Source organism: Dunckerocampus dactyliophorus, chromosome 4 (genome assembly GCF_027744805.1).
Source record: "Dunckerocampus dactyliophorus isolate RoL2022-P2 chromosome 4, RoL_Ddac_1.1, whole genome shotgun sequence".
In the NCBI taxonomy this organism is placed as follows: Eukaryota; Metazoa; Chordata; class Actinopteri; order Syngnathiformes; family Syngnathidae; genus Dunckerocampus; species Dunckerocampus dactyliophorus.
The window spans coordinates 5,847,686-5,870,995 of record NC_072822.1 but is presented as its reverse complement, the minus strand read 5'-3'; the positions used below and the strand labels follow the sequence as shown (position 1 = coordinate 5,870,995).

The 23,310-nt window shown below is 41.2% G+C and overlaps 1 protein-coding gene across 3 annotated transcripts in view; it reads left to right on the top strand.

The window, feature by feature from the left end:
- pde4d (phosphodiesterase 4D, cAMP-specific) overlaps window positions 1-23,310 on the top strand; it is a 188,897-nt gene that overhangs the window by 51,550 nt on the left and 114,037 nt on the right. The gene's annotated exons all lie outside the window — the stretch shown is intronic.

Below are 23,310 nucleotides of genomic sequence, written 5' to 3'. Positions count from 1 at the left end.
TCAGTGCTCACACATACTGCACCGGTGTGACTTTGTGTTAGCTTTTATCTTTTTGACGAGGTGACTCATATGTGAAAAGGTAAAAAATGAACAGATTGTCGAAGCACCAATTCTCCCGTGACTTGGACTCAGAGTTGAGGGAGGGCTTGTCCCCACGTGTCCCTGTGCAATGTCTTCTAAGGAGAATTTAGGGGGAAAGAAACATCGCATAGAAAGTTTTTGAAAATAATGATAACGATAATGGTGCTGTTTTCTTGCGACATGAACATCACGGTACTTGCGGGACCCCCGTGCACCTGCACCAGCTCACTCAGAAACTAGAATGGCACTCAGTAGAGTGCAAACTGCAGCTCGGGCTGAACAATAATGCCAGATAGAAGAAATTAGTGTGGCTAGATTTGTTGGAAAAATCAGGAAAAGGATACTGTGCTCTCAACATGAATGAAAGCAAACAAAAAAAAATGGATGTGCACAATGGTAAACTCGATATCAAAACGTTTTAAATCGGAGTCACTACTCTTCCAGTCTGAAGGAGGCAGTGATGCGCATGATGAAGTGGTCGCCGTGGGCCAAACGGATAAAGAAGAGAGTTCCCACGTAGATACATTGTGAAAAATAATGCTTGATCCTTTCCATATATCTAGATACAAAGGTCCCATATTTCCTATTTCTCAATACACAAACGTTGTCCCTCGTTTATCGTGGTTAATCGGTTCCAGACTCAACCACAATAAGTGAATTTCCTCGAAGTAGGATTCAACATTAATAAATGGAATATTTTCGTAGTTATGGCATAGAAAACCTGTTTGCTATCTTCTGAATATGTTTTTTAACATTATTAGAGCCCTGTAGACATGAAATAACACCCATATAGGCCCCTTTACACTTGTATGACCCAATATAGTACATATAATCAGAGGAAAATAAGACATGATAAATAATATAACAGACTCACACATACTTCCTGTGGTGGCTACTGTCTTATCAATGTATTGTAATGGCGTATTACCCAATATAGTATACAGAATAAGAGTGAATGAGCCATTTAAGACTAGCTCCTGCTAGTGTGTGTCACAGTAAATGTGTTCCCTAGGGGACCTGAGTGGCGGGTGGACAGATGTGTGCAGGACAAAAAGTGATGTCGGAGGTTCAGAGTTGAGTTTTATCTTGTCGTGGGTTATGGCCCCAACAGTAGCCTGTGTTATTAAGATTATTATGTTGTTATTATTGTGAGATCATTTAAACCTACAGTAAATACCTTTTCTGGCAATCATGTCTGCTGCTTACCTCACCGAACACCGACACCTAGTGGCCAAAGTAGAATACCACACTCACAATTAGAATGGTTCTTCTGCCTTGTATGTGTATTTTAGTTCATTGAGTTCGTTCATTTAGACATTTTTATGTTTGAAAAAGCCAAGAAAAGGCCAAGAAAAAGCACAATTTGCTTAAATATGCATGTTTTTTTGTTTTTTTGTTTTTTTTTACCACAAAACATTGTATGAATTAATTAATTATAATGAATTACTTTGTGTAAAACCGCGATAGACTGAGGGCACGGTGTTCGAACCGTGATTCCGCTAGGGATAACTGTAGTGTTCGTTGTGTACTGTATTGCTCGTGTGTGGCCACAAGGAGCGCTGTTGTGCACTTCTACACTGTACCTCTGCTCTTGTCCAAAGTAATAGATGCCATATACAGTATCTAATAGAACAATGTAACATTAATGGGTGGGACAGGAGGACGCAAATGTTAGCAACACTAGCATAGCTCTGTGAGCTACAGTGCTAACATTACACTGACATTTTACCAGCAAGGTTAGCCTATTTGAGAAAAACAAAGTGAATAAACTGATAGCTCCCACATCTGTCGTTGACTGACGCATAGTTGGCAGAACTTTACTTTATGATGTGTAGCAAAGCCTGTGGGTGTTTTTTTTGTTTTGTTTTTATAAACAGTCGTCGGTCAAAGGTGGTATCATGTCCATGTCCAAAACTCTGAGCCTCAGGCAGGCGTTTGAGTGCCTCTTCTTTTAAAAGTAGAGCAAACAAGTGAGGGAGATGATGGATGATAAATGATTTTTCTCGCATTTGGTGTCCATAAAGAGGTTCAAGTGGAACATTTTGCTCTTAGAACATCATTAAAAAGTCCATTTTGCAGCCCTTCATGCTGTTTTGTGGAGAGCGCCTTTGTATTTCATTATTTTTTTGCATAATCCTTGTAAAATGCAAACAAAAAACAGAAACACCTTCTTGGCAGAGGTAAGAATGACATGACACCTGGCCCTGAAATGACTGTAACTGGGTCTCGTTCAACTTTAGTGACAGGGCAGGATAGCTCAACACTCTTTCTTGGATTGTGAAACCATGTTTTCCTGACAGAGTCAACATCATTGGAAAGACAGTTAATAGTTTCATTAAAGCTAACTTTATTAGCGATTGTTTTGTTGAAGAACTATTATATTACATACAGTATAACGGGGATGCCAGGTGCAATACGTCGTGGTCATCCACAACCGTGCATTCTAAATAGGGGCGTCACTGGATATCGTGTCACGACATCTCGCGAGATCAAACTGTGACGAGATTTCTTGTTCAGAAAAAAACAGTTTTTCGATAATAAATACGGTACATAAATCACAAATGAAAATGAACTGGATACTTTTGCCAGCCTCCATATATTGCCACATGCATGTGTCGGAGGTTGGAAATGCTACACGCAGAATTTGAAATTAAACACGCACTCCAACACAATTGTTTTTATTTGATTTAATTCAACCTTACTAACTCCTATTTCCTATTTCCTATGTACAATAATCCCTCCCAATAATCACGGTTCCATCGTCACTCCGTCACTATATCACGTTTGTTTGTCCAGTTCTATTTTTTCGTTGTCTTTTTCTTAAAATTAATGTTAAAATCTTGTCCCGTCCTCGTGGACCCAATCTCGTGCATCGTCTCGTCTCATGAGTTGGGTGTCTCGCCACACCCCTAATTCTGAAGCAAGTAAGCGTTTTATTTAACCTACGTTAGCCGTCTAATTCTTATCGTACTATAAAGTTCTTGTTGGAAGTGGTTTCACTTTGACAGCAGAGGTTCTTGTTTTGGGTGGGCGTTCCACAAATCACTGAGATACATTTGGGTTCTATTTTTCTGACCAATGTGGGTTTGTTGTGGTTATACATAATGGTAGGCTGGAGCACTTAGACTTCAGCTAAATGGCCGGCTGGTGGTTGACCATCAGAATGTTTATGCTCGGTAGTTAGAGAAAGTCTAATGGAGTATCACACAGTCTCAGAATGATCTTCAGCATTACAGCTAACAAGTAAGAAGGTCGACACACGCTTTGACGACCGCATCCCACTGAGGCACTCCCTATTAAAAACACCCCGGGGAGCTGATGTGCACAGGAACATAGGAAAGGAGAAAGAAAGGGTAAACGTGTGTGTGACTGTGAGCCTTCAGTGTCTGCGTCCTTTTTAGGAGCACAAAAGTGGGACGCCTAATCAGCCAGGGAGCCGCACAGTCAATTCCCGAGACGAGAATCTAAAACCACCACCCAGCAACCCAAGCAAACATACTCTCGAGAAGCTAGGAGGATGCAGTCAGCTTGCCAAGAGGTGCACATCCTACCAAATAACATAAAAATGACATTATTTCCTGAAATAGCAGCCTTTGCTCTAATAGATTTTCTGCCTGAATTATCTTGCCTTCAGATTCCAGCTACAAAGTCGTATTTGCTTGATTTGCTTTATTCTGTTACGTTTTTACTTACTTTGCCCTAACCTACATATTGTTTTCAGGTGCATTTTTCCATATATGGATGTTGATGTTGACATAATCCTTCGTGCAGATTTACACCATGCATGCCATTCGTTAACCGAGGCCAGGGGTATCCAAACTGTCGCCGGGGGCCGTTTTCATTTTTTATTGGCCTGTGTCATATTGTGAAAAACAAAATGCAACATGACAAAGGTGGATTCGGGCCATGCCGAATGCTGGATTTTATGTTACACTACAAGAACTAGATTACCCCTTTTCGTGGGAGTTACATTCCATGCCTACCAGCGAACTGCGAAAATCTGAGAGGAAACAATACGGCCTTAAAAATGTCTATTTTTAACACGCTGCTTGTTCCTATATATCCAAACTTTTGGCTAGCTTGACGCTGACATTCTTCTTCGATTTTGGATCAATCAATCATTTTCAGTCAGAGCCATTGTTGGAACTCTTAGATTAGATTAAGCCCCAGAACTATCTCTCTTCAATTGCCATTGTTCACTAGCAACGGCAGCTAATAAACAGAATGTTAAATGCACAATGGAGCTTTAAGCCCTAAATATGCCTCACACACGTATTAATGCACTTCATATTAGAAAATGTTTCTGTTTCTAACCTATCATTTTTATCTAAGGCAGGGGTGTCCAAACCTTTTCCACATCTTGAAAAATGAAAGGATGCAAAGGCCACTTTGTCTCCTCCATGCGTCCAGGTACCGCAGTGATGCCCTGGTCCAGATCTGGGAGGAGATCCCCCAGGACACCATCCATAGTCTCATTAGGAGCATGCCCCGACGTTGTCAGGCATGCGTACAAGCACGTGGGGGCCACACAAACTACTGAGAATCATTTTGAGTTGCTACAATGACATTTTAGCTAAATGGACCAGTGTGCTGCATCATTTTTTCACTTTAATTTTTGGGGTGTCTTTGATTTCCCCCCTCTATAGGGTGATCATTTTCATTTCTATCAAATGATGTGGCATCATTTTGTTACTAATACATCACCCACTTATTATCAGGAAAGATATTCATTTTTATCATTTTTTCCCCCAGTTTAGATCTGATCTGTTTTCCAAGTGTTCCTTTAATTTTTTTGAGCAGTATATATATGTATATATATTTTATATATATTTATATATATATATATATATATATATATATATATATCTATGCTCAAGAAAAACTGCATTTCACCTTTGTGCTATAGGTGAAATGCTACTAAAAATGACGTTTTTTTCCATAATAATACAAGTTTATTCTTATAAAATTGTGACTTTTGTTCTTCATTCGATTATGACTTTTTTTCCTTAATAGTTTGACTTTATTCCCGAAAAATTACAGCTGTTTTGCAGTTTTTTTTTTAATGTTCCAACTATTTCATTTCAGCTTTCCTCTTGTAAATTTTCTTCTCAGAATTATAACTTTATTCCCATAATATTTTTTGTCTTTAAAAAAAATAGTTTTTTCTTCAATTCAACATTGTTACTAAAATGACATTTTTCCTCATACTATTAGTTTATTCTTGTGAAATTATGGCTTTTTTTCCTTGCTGGAATGCAACTCTTTTCTATTTTGACTTTTGATGGATTTTCCCATTTTTTCTGCTTGTTTTTTTAACGTTTCCATGTTACATGACATTTTTAGAATGTGCTGCGGGCCGATACAATCACAGCTGCGGGCCGCAAATGGCCCCCGGTCCGCACTTTGGCTACCAAAGAAAACAATATTAGTTACGTTTCCGTCAGGTCACGAAACAGCACTAGTCCGCACTAATCAAAGTTGGCCGTTGGGGGTCCGTTTATCAGTGGTTCAAGTCATATTTGACAGACAAGACTTTTGCTGTAAGGATGAATGATTTTGTGCCTTCCACTGCTCCACTGTCCGCTGGTGTGCCACAGGGATCCATTCTTCGACCAGTACTGTTTTCCTTATATTTGCTGCCCCTCACTTCAGTTATTGACAAGCATGATCTTTTCTTTCATTTTTATGCTGACGACCTCCAACTCTACTTACCAGCTTTTCCAAACAACCCTAACTCACTGGATTCTAGTTTTAACTGCATTGGAGACATCAAGAAATGGCTTTCACATCATTTTGTACATTTAAATGAGTCCAAAACTTTGCGTTTGGATCAAATTTGCTGACTGGTGCTGTCCCCGATCTGGACTCTCCTGTCCCCGCAATAGTACGAGGCTCCCCTGCTCTGCGGGCCCCTGAGTCGTCCCGGCTCATTGTCGGAGAAAGCATTTCTCCAAGCTGCGTCAACATAATCCACACTGCTTGCCTGTTGTAATTCCAGCAACGACTTACGATCTTATATCGACTTGTGTTCACCCTTACGGCAAGTTTAGACGATGGATCATTTCATGTAAGTTTCACTTTTGCATCTCACAGCAACTATGGTGCGTTCAACTCCACTCTTGATGAAAAAACATGGTCAGTGTAGCATAAAGACATAAACATGTAGAAATAGTGTTTTACCTCATGTTTTTAAATGATTGCTGACTCAGGGCGAATGACATTTGCTTTCGTGCTGACACCTGCACCTCACATGGGATGCTGCTTTTTTGACATTTCTGAGCTTGTTTTAATGTGTAAGCAGCAAGTCAGAAATAAATAGATGTCTAAAAGCCTGAACTATGACCATTGCCCGCTAATTGCCTCGTCTTTTTAAATCATTCTCACTCGGGGGGGGGGGCTTCACAAGCAGTTTTAAGGTTTTGACGCGCCAAGTCATCTGTCCTGCAGTTGCAAATTAGATGCATAATTCTTGCACGTCCATTTGAAAGAAGGAAATGGTTCGGCTCTGACTTTGAGGCCTCATAAAACACAGCATGTGCCGTAGATTAGTTTTAAATTTGATTAGCTCTGTTAAATTTGATCAGCTCAGGCTATAAATGAGCAACATTATGTAACAATCTGCCGGAACAAACATTTATTATACACATAGGAGATGCAGTGCCAGTGCTTTTTTGTGGTTGGTTTGGTTCTACGGCAGCTTTTTCACAAAGTTGCGATGTTTTGAGGCTTGTTTTGTTGGTGTTTTGAGTCACTATTGATGCACTACACTGCTGATGGGGATGTCATACAGCTTCATGTCCAAAAATGTAAACTATCCCTTTAAGTGTTCTTTGTAATCCAAATTCCAAAAAGCAAAAGATTCTGAATATATGCTTCATTTGCGTGTTAAACTCCATTGCAGCACACACGAACAGCAATTTACCATATAGCTTCTTATTTACGCACATACTGACCACAATTAGTTTGAAAATATATCATCAAAATGCTTTGCTGCGCTTTATTTTGATGATTTCTACTACATTACACCCTTCTGCACTCTGGGTGTATGCTAGCGGCCTCGCCTCCACCCACCGAGAATAACAGACTGTATGACTGACATGAGGGCTCACTGATCATGATGTTGTTCTATGGAACAAATGCGCCAAGGTGCTGAAACCAATGCACGGAGTGAAACCTCTTCCTGCCTGTTTGGAGGCGAGAGACAAGGAAAACACACACGCATGCACATGGCAATATATTATTTACCAGACCTTGTTTATTTTCATTTATTGTGTGATTGATTTCTTTACGATTGTGCCTAGTGTCCACAAAACATTTTTTTTTTCTGAACAAGAAATCTTGTCACATTTTAATCTTATGAGATCTTGTGACACTAGTACATGCACATGAACTGTACATGGACGTCTTAATAGACTGTAGATGAGAACTGTAGGAAGAGAGGCTCTTTGAGAGGTGCCCTTATTGTTTGAAGTGGTGCAAGAACATTAAAATGCCTGATAGCTTCACACCAGAGGAGATCCTGAATCGACTCTTCAGTCCCAATCAAAGACAAAGCAAGGGGAATGCGAGCGCGGTGAAAGATTCTGTAGTGTTTTGTACGCTACTTTTCCTTGTCTGTGAAGTTTCAATCTCCTACTCCCATCCCTGCACTTAGAGCACATTTTAAACCTCCACGCAGCCGTCTTATGTTCCCTACTTTTCATTTGATCTTTTGCCAGTAAGTTTGGAAAGAGTTGAAAGAGTCACTCATGCCATATCTCGGGACCATTTCGCTGCCTGTGGTTGACCACTCAGACTTCCCTTGAGAAGGAGTAGAGAGCTTTTCATGCTAAGTGCTAAGTGATGTGGCCAATCAGGGGTCGAGTGAAACAGCGTCCTTGATGAGCTTCATGGGCTTGACAGGGGAGTCTCAGAGTGAGTGGGTACATTTATTTAGATACCACATAGTGTGACTCTGGGTGGACAGTGTGCGATGTTGCACGTGTTGTTTTTAAATTTCAGCTTAGCTGCTGTAATTATAGCCAGGAGTTAATATACCTGGACTGCGAGGAGGAAGGGGCGTTAATTGGAAGCAGGCAATGACTAGAGAGTTAAATTTGAAAACTCATTAAGTCAAACTTGGCTCTCCTTGACCACATGGTAATTTATTAACAAGTATATTGCGCAACACAGCAGCAGCAGAACCAATGTTGTAATAGTGATAAGCCACAAAATGCTCAGCCGGCATTAATGCCGCTGATGATAGTAAACAACAGGATAGCAAGTGTAACATGCATGAATAAAACACCAATCACCATTTTAAAGTGCACATAGAGGTAGATAAAGCTGCTGGATGCTGACCGTGCATGATACTACAAATGCAGTTACTGCCAGATTGTGGAGTTAATAATACACCAGGATGGTCTGATCCAGAAAGTCAACGGCTAACACTGAGTAGACAGTGTTGATAGATTTGGATGTAGTTTTCATTTACCAAAGGCGTTTTTTGTTCAGCATGGGTGCGTTGTATGAGAATAAGACCTTGTGTATACATTATTGATTTGTGTATTGACATGACACGATACAGCCGATCTGTCAGTTTACGCTGCAGCTGAAATAGCAGATTCAAATCCGATCAAATTGAAAGTTGTCACAAAAGCTGTACAACAAAGCCAGCTGCGTGTTTGTGATGCCTGTATCAAAATAACAATGTCTAGTAGTCCCCGTGGAGCATGTTTTTGCTATCGGGGGGGGCGGCTCAGAGAACAGACCATCAGGCTCCAACAGGGTCAAAGACACAATGTCCTCTGGGGGCCATGGGCATGACAGATGAGTGCATGTTGTGAAAGAATGATGGAGAGAAGAGGGGCTTTTGGAGAGAGGATGATTGGGAGGCTGTGAGGAGTTTGCCGAGCACAGCACACTTTGTAACGCTCCTCTGTGGAAAAGCTGGACAGCTGCATTTTAAAAAGCCGAGCACACTGATGCACAGGTGCAACGCTGCAGAAAGTATTCCTTTTTGAAGTGAATTAAATACTGTATCTCAAGGCTGTTCTTCTGAATGCATTAGGGTGGAGCAGCCTGGAACAGATGATGTCGGAGGAATATTTAAAATGAATGGAAAACTCCTGGATTCAGTAGTAGATTCTTGTCTGTATTTGTAGTATTTATATTTGCCGTACATTCTATCAGCTTGGAAATCCAATCGAGAATCTAATTAGACGTACAGAACGACAGGACGGTGAATTCTGTCGACACACCTCTTAACTCACAATGCAACCTGAAATCTGTAAGTGAGCGGCAATATTCCAACGTTACACAAGTATTACTGTATAATAACCCACATCACAACATGTTGTACTTCATGCTTGTTTTTCAATGATCCAGCCTGGAAGCCCAAACGTTTGACCATCCCTGATTTAAAGGATTGCAGTCGGCCCTTGAATTTTGCGCCTTCACTCTTATCACTTTTGAAAAATATATATATTAATAAATATGATGTTTCGTTGAATATGGAAAAAATATGCCTATTGAAGCAAATAATGTGTTTTTTGCCTAAATTTAGCATTTCCAAGCATAAAAATGGCCAAATCAACTAAAATATAAATATGAGGCATTCAAAAGATGCATTCAAAGACGTTGATGGAATGTAGTATTCTGCACTGGTCACTAGTTGTCAGTAATGTTAAGCCTCGGTCACAGCCCGCCGTCCTACGTTTTTTGGGGAGCCCACGGCCACCACGTTTTTCTGAAAACGTCGGGAGGGAGTGGCAAGAGCAGGGAGGGAGTACGTCAACGGACGTCACTCACACGGTTGCGCAAGGTTTAAGTACGTGGCTCACATGCGACGCCTGGCCGTGAGCGGTTGCGTGGATTGTACGTTGTGCACGTGGTAAGGGAGTTGTTTACAACGTGCTTTCAACGTGCGATTTCAGTGCGATTGCCAAGTTATCGCACGGAGGAACGGATTAATTCCCTTTTTTTTTATTTTTTATGAAAGAAAAAACAATTAATTCAAATTTGATACTAACTGACCTTCGTCCCAGAAGAGATTGTGTTGAGCCTTTGACGTTCCATTGTAGGACAACTCGTACCATGAAAATGGATGCCATTGCATTCCGTTCAATGTAGGATGTGCAAGAATATAATATGACAAGAATATGTTCTGTGTAAGTTTATTTGGATGAAGCAACCATCAGCTATGTTGGGCAGATCCCAGCTAGATATGTCTGTGTACAGCAGGACACAGTATGAACCCATCCCCGACGGTCTTGGCCGCATGTGGTCCCACTCTTTTAAACAGTTTCAAAATGTCTCCCGGGTCCTCGGCTTGATGTCAGCCGCTCAAGTGGAAGCACGCACTCATTTGCACGCCTGGAACGAGGCAAAGAAAAAGACCCAGTCTGCTGTTTTGTTTTTGTACTTTTTCATCTTATTCCCGGTAGATGCGGCCATCCAAAACAAAAACATGCTTTTTTGCAAAAATGTTTATTCCGAACAAGTGTAGTAGGTGGGAATAAACTAAATGTTCACTTTTTAGTGCAGCCGACCACATGGGATGCGTTCACCTGCGAAATAGTTGGAGTAAATCTAATTGGAGGAGCTGTGCCATGTAGAGAGCCAGTTGCGCTTTTTTTTAGTGGTCTATGATATTTCTGGAGCAGTCATCTTTGCTTTGTTGTCTGCGCTGCATCTTTTTCTAGTCCATCCCTCACTCCCCCTGCTCTTTCACTGGTGGCTCCGAAATGGTTAATCAAAGCGCTTTGCTTTTCAGTCGCTATCAAAACATGTGAGAGTGAAGGATTCTGTTTGTTCAGTATTCAAGGTTGTTTCTGTCAGTGCAGGCTAACTCAGTGTTAGTCAGGAGGTGATGCGGGAAAAAAAAACAAGCTTGTGTGTGTCTGATTCTGTATTTAATCAGTGTGATTGATTGATTGTGACAGAAACTCTGAGGTGTAAATAGTCATTGTTGCTGTTTTTTCTCAGAGCAAGAATCGGGTTGCTTGCTGGAAAATATGCTAAAAATGACATTACACAAGAGCATCACTATCACCAAAATGACACAAGCTAATTAGGTTGTTTGTGCTACCAAATAATGGATTGCACTCTGTGGTTGCTCTAGATGAATTCATCAAAAAGTTGAGTTAGAGGACCAAATTTAAATGGATATTCAACTTTTTTATTTTATTTTGCAGGACACTATGTGTTCTTTAGTTCATCCATCCAGCCATTTTCTATACCGCTTGTCCTCACTAGGGTCGCGGGTATCCTGGAGCCTATTCCTGCTGTCTTCGGGCGAGAGGCGGGGCACACTCTGGACTGCTCGCCAGCCAATTGCAGAGCACATAGAGACAAACAACCATTCACACTCACATTCACAACTACGGACAATTTTTTTTAGAACGTCCAGTTAACCTAGAATGCATATTTTTGGAATGTGGGAGGAAGCCGGAGTACCCGGAAAGAACCCACGCACGCACGTGGAGAACATGCAAACTCCACCCAGAGGTGTTCCCACGGATACGTGGTATAGTTCAGTAAAACACGTTAAGATCGAAATATTAGGACCAGTTGAAAAATTGCAGGAATTTACATTTTGCACTGTTGGTTCTCAGTAGGGCTTCAAAATGCAAAAAGTAGAAATGCGAGTGAGACAAAAAAAATGTTTGAGTATGCAATTTATTCCAAACAACCATTAAAATGAAATAGGGTGTTCATCAGCTGATCAAAAGTTTAAGATCACAGAGCAGAAAAACCCCAAACCACCCTAAAATATGAATAAAATGTTCAAAAAAAAGGACTCAATAATGAGTAGCTGCACCATTCTTGTTAATCACCTCAAAAAATGGTTTGGGCTGGTGCCAGTGTTTCCAGGAGGCTAGTGGGAATGTTGCTCCAGGTGGTGAAGATGGCTTCACAGAGGGCATCCCTTGTCTGGAGCTGATGTCTATTTTTATAAACTTCCCTTGCCATCCATCCCCAAATGTTCTCAATTGGGGGGGTGTCATGCTGTGCTTCACAATGTCACAGTACATGTTAGAATTCATCAAGAAACCACAGCTTCCCCAATGCCGGAAGCACTCATGCAACCTACTGCTATACAAGCTGTACACTGACTACTCTAAAGTATATCTAAGTTAACTTTCTACAGCACTATCATCCCTCGAGAAGATATACTGCCATACAAACGTGAGGTTCTGTGTGTTCAAGTCCTCTCATGTGTTTTCCCTGATGTCTCTGGAGGAATCGTCTCCAGTGTTCCCGAGCTGTTTTCTTTTATTTCACTCCAGCAACTCTAAACGACAGAGCCCAATGGAATTCCACATTTTTTATTCATTGGGATGATAATGAGGCCAAATAGAAGGCAAATTGGCTCTGATTTTGGAAATGTCACCTTTGGTTTTCTTTTCCGCCTGATTAAATTAGCTCTCGTGGTTTTGGGGTACGAGAGAGAGTCTCTGCAATTTAAGGATGATCTATTGTAGACATTATTTAATAGATAAATTCCTGAAAATGATGCAACCGTATTTCAAGGTAATGGCATGCTATAAAAGGGCACAAGCAATAATATTAAGAGCATCTGGATATTCCATCATTTCTAATGCTCATTGTGTATTGTAGTTTTTACAGTGAGTGTTCTAGAGATGAATCCTTTCATGAGTGCTGTTCAGAAGGGTCTATTCTTTATTGAGTCATCTTATTAAACACATGCTTAGCATACAGCAGGGAAAATGGGTCACTTGCATTATTAGTGTCATCCGCCTCACTGAAATGAATTCATACATGATCTTGGCGTGACCTCTGAGGAAAGTGCGCATATACGTGACCCCTCCTATAATGCAGGAACAGATGCATACACCTGCTCGCTGCACCAGCTTCCCTCATCCTGGGACCACCATGATGGTGGCTGTGGGCTATTTCTGGTGCTGCCCTCAACTTCCTGTCCCCCCGCCCCCTTCTCTCTTCCCAACTCGTCTTCCTCCTCCCTGTGGTCATTCCTATTCATCCGTTTACTTTCACTCACCGTCTGTTACCAGCTGCTGTCAGACTTGGCAAGCTGTTCATTTGCCTCCCAGCCTATCCTCCCCCCGTCATCCCTCGCATGGTCCATTCCCTCTTTGCCAAGCCAAAGCTCACAGCAATGTTAGCCAACGCTAGCACAGCTATGCGAGCTACAGTGCTAGCATTACAGTCGCATATTAACATCCACATCATGATCACAAAATGATCCAACTTACAGCTCCCATGTCTTTAATTGTACTTGAAGATGTGTAGCGAAGCCTGCTTTTTTTTCCAAATGTATTTATTGGTTTTTCCAAAGCTGTGCTATGTGAGGTGGTGGGCGTGCTATTTTCGTCAGCATCACCTCGGTGCAGTTTCTTTGTACAGTACAGGCCAAAGGTTTGGACACACACAACACAACAACATGGTCCCAACCCCATTAATACGGCAAGAACGTCCCTGACAAGGCACACCTGTGAAAACCATTTCAGGTGACTACCTCAAGAAGCTCATTGAGAGAACACCAAGGGTTTGCAGCGCTATCAAAAAAGCAAATTTGTTTTGTTAAGAACATAGTTCTAGTTTTGATGCCTTCAGTGAAAATCTAGTCATGAAAATAAAGAAACTGCATTGAATGAGAAGGTGTGTCCAAAATTTTGGCCTGTATTGTATATGTAATGTAGAGCTGCAACAATTAATCGATTAGCCAATCAATCCACAGCTATTTTGGTATTCCATTAATGTTGTGTTTTATTTATTTAAAGTTGTAAGTAACATTTGATTTCAGCCTCTTAAATGTGAATGTTTTTTTCTGATATGTTGCGGGCCAAACCCCTAACTGTGTTTGGTTCATATTGATTTGGTCCGTCTAGGGCAAAGTGTCCAAAGTGCGGCCTGAGGGCCATTTATGACCCGCAGCTGTTTATTTTATTGGCCCTCGGCACATTCTAAAATACAAATGAACAAAAAAATAAATTTACAAGACAAAAATAGTTGAAAAATTAAAAGAAAAAAGTCATAAAATGAGAAACAAAACAAAGAATAAAGTTGCACTTTTTGGAAAATTAGAAAAAGTTATAATACTAGCATGATAAGGTCAAAAAGTCGAAAAGAATAAAGTAATAATGTTACTCGAAAAAATGGACAGTCATCTGTTGTTTATCGCAGTTGATTGGTTCCAGCCCCGACCATAATAAATGACTTTCTGCCAAGTAGGATTCCTTTTCCATAGTAAGAGCAGAGTAAACCTGTTTACGACCTTCTAAATATGTTTTTTAACATTATTAGAGTCCTCTACACATGAAACAACACCCCTATAGTCACCTTTACACTTGTATTACCCAATATAGTAGACACAATCAGTGAAAATAAGCCATTTGGGACACAAAGAAAGACTCCTGCTCGTGTGTGTTGTCATAAATGTGTTCTGGACGTGTGGAAGACAGGAAGTGACGTCGGGGTTTCAGAGTGGAGTGGATTACGGCCGCAGCAGCAGAAGCCTGTGTTATTGTTATGATTATTATTATTATGATTATTATGATGTTATTATTGTGACCGTTGTGAGATCATTGAAACCTGCAACAAAAGCCTGTTGTTGAAGCCTGGTGATCGTGTGTCTCATCACATTACAGTAACATTATCGAGGCCACTGACAGCTCGTGACCAGTGTAGAATACCACATAGCATCAACTAATATACACACATAAATTTGCCTAAATATGCATATTTCTGTACTAATAATAGGGCGCATTCAACCACAAAACAGTATGATTTATTAATTAATATACACTGCTCAAAAAAATATAGGGAAGACTAAAATAACACATCCTAGATCTGAATGAATGAAATGTTCTTATTAAATACTTTCTTTACATAGTTTGAACGTGCTGACAACAAAATCACACAAAAATTATCAACCTGTTATCTAATCCATTTGCACAACAGCATGTGAAATTGATTGTCAGTCTGTGTTGCTTCCTAAGTGGACAGTTTGAAGTGTGATTGACATGATTGCCTTTTATTATTTGTGAGCAGTTTATTTTTGAAAAACCGTGATAGAATGAAGCCGCGAAATTCGAACCGCGATGCAGCAAAGGACGACCGTACAAGAAGAAAGTTGAAATATTTGTAAACGTAAAAAAAAAACAAACCCAGCAATGTAATGTAATACGCTTTATCACTGATAACACAAAGCTGAGATGCTGGTTGTTTGTTTCTTTACATATTAAAACATCTTAGCATATATGCTCGGGTTGGTTTAAAAAAATGTAAACGTGACCCTCACATCCATTGATTTTTATTTTTATTTTCCAGTATGGGCCCTCAGTGGAAAAACTTTGGACACCCCTGGTCAAGGATGCAACCGATTAGTCAATTAATCGAAAAACAAGCTTCAGATTAATTCACAAAGAAAGGCATTGCTGATATTGATTGATTGTAAGCTCCATTTCACATAAAGCACGGCACAGAAGAAGCAAAACACACCTCCTCATAACTTACAATACATATAAATGCCCCCAGTCGCAAAATGCACACAAAGACAATTGAGCCACATGCGCACTCACATTCTCTCAGCCACTTTTAATGAAAACGTCCAAGGGTGCACTAATGGATCCTGGCCGGGGGTCCATGTTTAATATTACTTCTCTCCTTGGCAAGTGAAGACTCCCTGAAGTTCTCAGTCATTATTCCATTGGAGGCACGCTGCCCCTGACTTATAATGCCTGGGAAATTGCAATATTCTTCCCCAAAATGTTAGCTGCATCAGGAGTAATGGATGCATTTTCAATATGTAGTCATTTTAAGCCCATTATTTGTCATTTTCTTCCCACTTTCATTTCCAGATTAAGGCTATACAGTACAGTACAGTGGCTACAGAAAGTGAACTAAAAAAAACCCCCAAAAGCCGGTTGCCTATGTATGCATGTTACTACCGAAAATAATTATAATAATTTAAATACATTTTGTAAATAAAAATAAATAAAAAAATGGGTTAACTTAGAAAACATGCATTACAACCAATAATAACAATAATAATCGTAAATATAATAATAATAATAATAATAAAGCAATTAGAGTGAAATAAGCATCAGTAAAATGAATGTTATGATATGACAAACATTTTTAATGCTATTTGCATGATTTTGAGAAATTTTAGTACCTTATATTCACTCATGTCTCCAATTTACCTACTTACGCCAATTATACTTGATTATTCACAAGATGAACTATTTGCAGCTTTACCTGCCAGTTTGCCAGCATTTGCTCATGTTTCTTTGGGCCAGAAGAGGGCGAGGGGTCCGACCTTTCAACCCATTGTGGGGGCACACAGAAGGACCAACACTAACCCTAACCCAGTTAGGTGCAGGGGGAGGCAAACTTTTTGACTCGCGCGCCGCATGGAGTTAACAAAACTGGACGAGGGGGGGCCACACTACATATTCAATACACGCACACTAGTTTAAGTCTGCTTGGCCCCCGGGCCGTAGTTTGCTCACCCCTGAGTTAGGGTCATGATGGCAGCTGTGCTGCTGGCGTGTATCAGAAATAGCGTGAGAGAGAGAGAGAGAGAGAGACCGGATATACCTGGTAATGGAGGTCACTCTGAGGCCCGTTGAGGTGTTTGAATAAAATGTTCTGAAATTAATTTCCACATTGAGCAGCAGTCTCCCTTGACGTCTGCCTTCCCACCTTGTGCCATTTTAATGACACCAGTCAGGAATGATCGGAATGCACACTTTTTCAGATGGACTCAATTTTACGGTTTGTATGTGACTCATTCGAAGTGAATGTGCCATAAATAGATCGATAGATACTTTATTGATCTCCAAGAGAAATTCACAAATGTCAGTTTTTGCAATAGACTCACTGACGTATTGAGAAAAACATTGCTTTATTACCCCACACGATAGGTCAGAATACGCATTACAACGGCCAGGATTGATTTTTAAAAGAAACTATAACAATGTGCATTATTTTTGGCACGCGTGTCTGCTACAAGCGATAACTGCACGGATGCTGCCATCTACTGGTCAACTTGGGATATTCCAGTTTAGATGAGACGTGCCTGCTGAGCGTGCACTGCGATTGGCTGGCGACCAGTCCCGGCAGTGGCGGAGCCAAACATTTTTCATTGGGGTGGCCAAGGTGAGACCATTACTCATATAGGGGTAGCAATAAGTTGATACCTGAATTGTCTAGATGGCCAGTGGGGTGGCCGGACAGTGACCAGGGGTGACCACGGCCACCACTGGCCACCCCGTAGCTCCGCCACTGAGTTGAGGGTGTACCCCGCATCTCGCCCGAAGTCAGATGGGATAGGCTTCAGCAGACCCCCGCGACCCTACTGTATAGTGAGGACAATCTGCATAGATGGTTGTTGGTTGTTGGTTGTATGGTTGTTGAGCATGCATTTACAGCTTGGCAGGCTTAATGTAACTTCTACTCAGGGGCTTATTTAGTCATTTGGGGGCCAAAGGCAAACCCAGTCACTGGGGCCCTCCGCATCCTTTTTGTTCATTTAATTTTTACAAAATGTGAGTACTTTTTTCCTGCTTTTGAAATCTGTTAGGTATCTGTCAGCTAAAGTTGCTAGTTAACCATGTTTATGTGCCCCCCAAAAACCGTTTTAAATATTAATGTTTATCATCTACTAACAGGTGTGACTATGGGAAAATGAGCCTATTTCCTGAGCTAGAAGAAGACCTTAAAATCCATAACAAGTGAATCATCTCTAAGCTTTTACTGTCATTGATACGAGCATTTAAGCAACATCATTAAGCAACAACATAAGCACGTCTTTGTGATGAAAGCTTCATCTCCAAAACTGTATTCTCCTCAGCGGTGCGTCAAACCTTTTTCACAGTCACAACAAACACACGTGTCTGTGTTTGTTGTGACTGTGAAAAAGGTTGACGCCTTCGGTCAGTTTGCTTTCCTCTCGCCTTCTCCTCTTCTCCGCTCCACTCGGGTAACTCCGCATCAGCTCTCTCCAAACCACACCAAGTTTGTTTGGCTCCCATCTTCCGGAGTCGATACGCACATGCGCGGTAACACGGACTGGTCCATTGCATGAGAAGGGAGGGGAGCAGGCCAAACCATCATGATAGATTATGCAGTTTTAATGTGGTTTTAAGCACGCGAATTAAGACTAAGACAGTACCTTAAATTGAAGGGAAAAAAAAATCAATCACTTTTTATGAGACGTTTGGATCCCCCTGGAAACTTTTTACGCAAAATGCAAATAAATGCAATCGCTGGCTCAATGAGTGGCTCAAAGAAGGTCACAACATAAATAATAATAATAGTAAAAAACCTCCTAATGTTACGTATTTCATAGCGTGGTGAATGTGCAGGTCACAACTTGTCCACAAGTGTTTTGGAATTGTTGGATTGTGTATTTGCTGAGTTTAATTTCATTTCACCAAGTTTCACTTAGGATGGTATGATGGACTGTTTTAGTGGTTTTGAAACCGTGGCATGTTGATCCCGTGCTATACCTTGAAACCGGTAACCGGCCCATGCCTTTATATGAAAGCCTCCTAATACAACCGTGAAAGTAGAAACATGTCCACAAGAGGGAGGCAGAGCTGCATGAAAGTGGGACTGCATCGTGTCTCCCCATTTGGTGACAGTTTTGTTAAGGTTTTGATTGCACTGCAGATGAAATAAAACTACGTTTTGTTGTCCTCTTGTCTTTTCATAATAAATTTGAAAATTCATATTTATACATTTTTTGTTGCCCGAAGGAGTTAGCAGAATGATTGCAGTGTTGCATCAGGCATAGCATATATCACATTTACACCGTTTGTCAAATGAGGGTAGTGTTGCCTTCCCTGAGGTGACAGCATGGTATGCACTGCTAGAGAAAAAGGCATCCGATCTCTTGCGATTGTTCATACTGTCAAATAGGAGTGCTTCAATGCACGCTCGTGTTAAGCTGCTTTTAAGTAGACACTGTAAATGAACTGTGACGTGTCCTTCAGCTTAGCACAATGAGGTTAAATAATGTCAGCCTCGTCAACACCTACACCAAGAGTGATGTTTGTAGCAGCGTCTTTGTTGTGTGTCATTCCCATCATGAAATGATTCAACTGCTTTTTGCTGTGATGCCTTTGTGTGCATTTGCTTGGAACTACTTCAACCATCATTTTCTGGAAGTATGCCTCAAAAGTCAAGCAGCTGGTATTCCAGTCCTCAACCAGGAGTGGCAAGTCACCCAACATGGTTGGAGACATACTTGGCCACACCATCACCTTCACCTTCAGCTTCCCTCAGCAAGGCACTTGTCACCTTGGATGTGTGTTTGGAGTCCTTACGGTAGAAAACCATCTTGCGACCCGATTTCCAAAGGCAGGGGGTCATGCTCTGCTTCACAAGGTCACAGTGCATGCTGTGATTCAGATTCAACCACAGTTCCCCAGTGCTGGCAGCTCTCGTGCAGCCCCGCTACCACCACCATGCTCGACTGTAGGCAAGACACAATTATCTTGGTCGCTGAAGTTGTGATCAAACAGTTGGGTTGAGGACAGGTTGCTGAGGACATTATACAGTATCTAATAGTCTTTGATAAACAGCATACTGCGGGGGTGAAGATAGGATATAGTTTATTGTCATATGCACAGCAAGGACACAAGTTTCTCTGTACAATGAAGTTTTTCCTTTGCTTCCACAGTGAATGCAGTAACACGATTTACCCGCAGTAGCACGATTTAAAAGTGGGTCGCGGAGTGGGTCTTTGCCTGGGAAAAAATAAAAATTGGGATTGAGAAGAGCCTTGAAGTATTTCTTCGACGACCCGATTACAGTATATTCCAAGTTGAGGTCAGCAGGCCTTTGTCCCCACAGTACACAGTACCTTTCTGAAACCCGAGTCACACTAGAGGTGGAATGAGCCACAGTGCTCTCGGAATGAACATTTCTGGTTTATTCGTGGATATTCGAGGTGCATTGTAAAAATTCTGACCGCATTGTGAGTGCATTCCTAATATTCGGGCCCATTCTTGTGGCCGGCCCACATGTTTTGGTAATGCTAAACATTCGGTTGAAGTTTGAAGTGGAAGAATATCGAACGGGATTCGAAAGGTATTATAACTGCACTCTGACTGCAAGACTTTAGCTGGAATGCACTTTGAATGCCGTTACATTCTTTCAGTTGCCGCTCGAATGCGCCTCAAATGCAGTCGAAATGTCCCAATGTCTCTTGAATGAGTCCGGATGTAAGTTGGACGAGTGCATAATCACATAAAAACGCAGCTAGCTGCCACTGACATCTCACTCACCATGAAAGCGTTGCATTATTCGCATCACGTCATCCCGCCAGGGAGAAAAGGAGCCAAGGTGAGGAACTCCACCACCGGCCGCCGACGTGGACAAGGCTGAGGTGCTGCAACCCAAGAAGCCCCTGAAGAGCCAGCTCCTATTCCTGACGATTCTGCACCCTCTGACCAGACTTCAGGCACCAATCATATGGCGTGCAAAGTGCTTTCCAAATACTCTGACTGCATTCTAACAGTATTCTTAATATTCCTACTGTATTCCAATTACATTCGAGTCAAATGTGCAAGAATGATTTGAGACTGGTTTAAAACGCAATGTAATTATTGGAACGGCATTCTTACAGAGTAGTAATTCTCTTCTGAATGCGGTGGAATCATTGAAATGTTTCATTCCGGCTGCTTCTGCTTGATTCGTGCTGATTCTGAATAAGTGTGAAGGTGTGTTGAAGTTTGCCGGAATCTCTTAGAAGCCGACCGAGTTTTCCACTAGCCGTATTAAGAACCAGATTTCAAATTAATGAAATTGATATTAATTATTGTGCCAGTAAACCGTCGTATAGTCTGTCAGTCTTGAGAGGGGTCGTCTTATATTCATGGTCACCTTGTATTCGGGTTAATACAGTAAACATTGGCTAGTCGCATCTGCACTCACAAAACCGTGCTGTAGAATGCAAACGCAACTCTTCAGGTATCCAGGCTGGTCCGCTATTATTATAGACCACGTATGTAGGTGATGTGGGGTCGCCATGGCAATAGCATGGATGCTTTTCATACATGTCTTCTTAAAAGAGGAGGATGTGTGTGTTTGTGTGTTTTCTTCCAACCAAACCCCTTACCTCGCCCACCCCCTTTTGCTTTTGTTCCTGCAGCCTTTATTTTAATGATGAATCCACTCCGTCTTTGTTGCCCCTGGTAACTAGGGGTCGGGAGGGATGCACGTGGCTATGCGACAACAAGGAGGGGTTGAGGAAAAAACATTTTAAAAGAAAAGATCAGAAGCAAATAAGCAGAAATGACAGTGGTGGAAAGGAAGAAAGCGGAAGGAGAGCTAGAATGATTGTTGAGATGCTACAATGCAAGCTGTCATGGCTGGATGTGTCATCAGCATTCCATGATGTAACATAGAAGAGAAGCCTCACTTCAATTCATCTGGAAACAATAACATTTATTACAGTTGCTACAAGCCACCATTCTTTGAAGATCCTTTGGTCTTGGACTTTGGTTCCCAAACTTTTCACAGTCGCGTACCCCTTCAGGCATCTGACTGGAAGTCATGTCCCCCCTACTCCTGCACACTTAAAAAAACGTAGACCACACAAAGGAACATCTCTGATATATTATTAAATATATGATATTTTATGACATATTAAAACATCATGTGTCCTATTTTTCAACATAGGCTACTCATTTAAAACTGAGAGGGTTTTTAGAAGGGTAAGACAGTGTATCTCCTGGCAGGTTTGTCTTCTGTTTGGTGGCAGTGGTGACAAGCTGTGGTAAGATGTGGTGAACTGTGGTCTTTGCTTTTTTGGTGAGCTTTGGTCTGCAACGACATGGACATAGTCAGTAAAATGCAACTAATGTTAGACGTAAACGTAACCATTGTAAATACTTATGAAGACAAAGGCACGTAACATACAGAAGTCAATAAAGAAATGAATCATCATGCACCAAGCAAAAATGCACAGCAGCACAGAGCTAACATTATTAAACCTAACCTCTGTGCATTTACGCACAGCATTACCATTTTTGAACAAGGACAAAGTGAAAGGAGGAATAGAAAATACACATCTGTCTGTGCAGCGTCGGAGAAGCTCACACACATAAGTTTCAATCTGCGTCACACATGGTGTGTTCAAGGACTGCCGAGCAAATTGGCTGCAACGCCCGAAATCATAAAATGACTTACGTGGGCTTTCCAACATGGTCAGCGCATCCAGTCAACGAACTCATACGGCACAGAAAACACACTAAACAGCACCAATAAGAAAACCAGCTCTCACACTATAAATGATCTTGAAACATCTTCAGGTTTAATCACTTTTAATGCACAACGTCATCATCAAACTTACTGATTTGTTCATCTAACGCACAGAACAATGAACAACTTCATGCGGTCACGTTTCTTCTGCACTGTACTGCCTGCTGTGGTTGTTCACGTGAGGCGTTCCAGCGCATTACGTAAACCTCAGGGTTTGGTGCTAATGTAGTCAAGCCGTCGGGGTACGCAGGTTGCCGTAGTGCACTTTGGGAAGCTGGGGTCTAGGATAAATGTGTAAATGCTGAAAAACAAGCATTCACGCTGTTGGTGTGGGCAGTGTCATCACTGTCATCACTCAACAGATTTTTTTGAAACATTATTTTAAATAACAGCTAAAATAATACTAATACTACTAATACTACTTTTTTTTGTACGGAACATACGGTACAGAGGCGTACAGACTTCCCACACGGAACACACTGAGTGAGGGACAGGAAGTACAACTGTGTCTACTCCTTTAAATAAATACAGTGCAGCCCAGACTTTGCCTAGCAGGAGTCATGCATAGCGGTTGTGTCAAGGAGAAGCCAGAGCTTGAAAACTCTTCCGTCTTCAAGGTCCACTGTCTGGGAACTCTTGGACTTGCTGGAGAAATACAGTCATCCCTCGCCACACCGTGGTTTGAATTTCTTGGGTTCACTCAATAATGTTTTTTCAAAATTAAATTCTATTATTAATAATGAATCATGCTGTTTTGTGGTTGAATACAGTCTATTAGTAAAAAAAAAAAAATGCATATTTAAGCAAATATTAGGTAATTTTTCTGTCTAAATTAAGTATTTTCAAGCATAAAAAATGCTTAATGAAGTCAAATACAACTATAAGGGGATGCATTCAAATTGTGATATGTAGTATTCTACACTGGTCACGAGGTGTCAGTAATGTGTGGTGAACGATACAAGCGCCAGACTAGATTACCGGAACAACAGA